This window comes from Anopheles moucheti (genome assembly GCF_943734755.1).
Source record: "Anopheles moucheti chromosome X unlocalized genomic scaffold, idAnoMoucSN_F20_07 X_unloc_27, whole genome shotgun sequence".
In the NCBI taxonomy this organism is placed as follows: Eukaryota; Metazoa; Arthropoda; class Insecta; order Diptera; family Culicidae; genus Anopheles; species Anopheles moucheti.
In genome coordinates, this window is record NW_026453534.1 from 75,001 (window position 1) to 77,500 (window position 2,500).

The window sequence follows — 2,500 nt, forward strand, 5'->3', positions numbered from 1 at the left end:
GTGAAACGAAAATCATTTTTGAGAAGAAAAAATTTTTGTATGGGAGGGCCCCTGCTAGAACATTTTTCCCAAGTGCGTCGATTTTGGGTCGCCGACACAAGCTCGGGTCAAAAAAATTTTTTTTTCTCGGTGACTCAAAACATCAATTTTAGACTCCCCTGAGTATGAAAAGTGAAACGAAAATCATTTTTGAGAAGAAAAAATTTTTGTATGGGAGGGCCCCTGCTAGAACATATTTCCCAAGTGCGTCGATTTTGGGTCGCCGACACAAGCTCGGGTCAAAAATTTTTTTTTTTTCTCGGTGACTCAAAACATCAATTTTAGACTCCCCTGAGTATGAAAAGTGAAACGAAAATCATTTTTGAGAAGAAAAAATTTTTGTATGGGAGGGCCCCTGCTAGAACATATTTCCCAAGTGCGTCGATTTTGGGTCGCCGACACAAGCTCGGGTCAAAAAAATTTTTTTTTCACGGTGACTCAAAACATCAATTTTAGACTCCCCTGAGTATGAAAAGTGAAACGAAAATCATTTTTGAGAAGAAAAAAATTTGTATGGGAGGGCCCCTGCTAGAACATTTTTCCCAAGTAAATTCGATTTTACCCGGTGAGTCAAAAAATTTTGAAAAAAATATTTTGCCAAAATCGTGTTCATTGCCTATTATAAGGGACCAGGTCAGCTCACACGCATTTTTGGAGACCATATGGAAAGTGCGTCTGGGATTGCGGAAATTAAGTTTAGAGTGTTAAATGATGGTTTCGCAATCCCGAAAGGCTCAAAATCCACCCTAAGGTTCCCCGGGTGAAATGTGGTTTCCAAGGTGTGAGCACTATCGGTGATAGAGTTGGAATGTGATTTCCAGAGCGCAGGGCGACTGGGCTAGAGCGAAAATCATAGACAAAGGTAAGTATTGGACTGAACGACTCGAAGCAAACGAAAATCATAGACAAGGGTAATGGACTGAACGACTCGAAGCAAACGAAAATCACATACAAGAGTAATGGACTGAACGAATCGAAGCAAACGAAAACCGCAAACAAGGGTAATGGACTGAACGAATCGAAGCAAACGAAAACCACAGACAAGAGTAATGGAGTGAACGAATCGAAGCAAACGAAAACCAAAGACAAGAGTAATAGAGTGAACGAATCGAAGCAAACGAAAACCACAGACAAGAGTAATAGAGTGAACGAATCGAAGCAAACGAAAGTCATGGACAAGAGTACTGAAAATCGGACCAAACCTCTAGAAGCACACGAAAATCATGGACAAGAGTACTCAAAAACACGGACCAAACCTATGGAAGCACACGAAAACCATGAACACAGGGATAACTGAGAACGAACCTACCTATCAGAGCATGTGAAAGCATGGACAAGAGTACTGAAAATCGGACCAAACCTCAAGAAGCACACGAAAATCATGGACAAGAGTACTCAAAAACACGGACCACACCTCTCGAAGCACACGAAAACCATGAACACAGGGATAACTGAAAACGAACCTACCTATCAGAGCATGTGAAAGCATGGACAAGAGTACTGAAAATCGGACCAAACCTCAAGAAGCACACGAAAATCATGGACAAGAGTACTCAAAAACACGGACCAAACCTATCGAAGCTCACGAAAACCATGAACACAGGGATAACTGAAAACGAACCGAACCTCTCGTAGCAAACGAAAAACATGGACAAAATTATTCGAAACGAACCGAAGCTCGATGCGAAAAACATGGAAAAGCAAGCCCGTAAGTCGCACTATCAAGCCCATAAGTCGCACTATCAAGCCCATAAGTCGCACTATCAAGCCCGTTAGTCGCACTATCAAGCCCATAGGTCGCACTATCAAGCCCGTTGGTCGCACTATCAAAGCCCGTTAGTCGCACTATCAGGCCCTTAAGTCGCACTATCAGGCCCGTAAGTCGCACCAAAAAGCCCGTAAATTGCCCTATCAAGCCCGTTAGTCGCACTATCAGGCCCATAAGTCGCACCAACAAGCCCGTAAATTACCCTATCAAGCCCATAAGTCGCACCAAAAAGCCCGTAAATTGCCCTATCAAGCCCATAAGTCGCACCAAAAAGCCCGTAATTCGCACCAAAAAGCCCGTAAATTGCCCTATCAAGCCCGTTAGTCGCACTATCAGGCCCGTAAGTCGCACCATCAAGCCCGTAAATTGCCCGATAAAGCCCGTAAATTGCCCGATCAAGAGCCAGCGCTGCATTGTCGGTTAATCCCGTCGATCGCGCCGGCTATTTCTCAGAAGGTTGTACGGACACCATACCCGGTGGCAAGTACCGCGAAGTTTATAACGCAACAGAACGTTCGCCAGTCGGACACAAGAATTGGAAAAGCTCGTTGTAGTGTACAGGAATCGAACCGAACCTCCTAGCGAGAATAGGGTCCCGTGAGCAATCGCGCGGACCTATGTGAAATGGTTTAGAGTGTGATGTGATGTGATACACGGTGGAAGCGGTGCATGGTGACATGCATCACTCAGAGA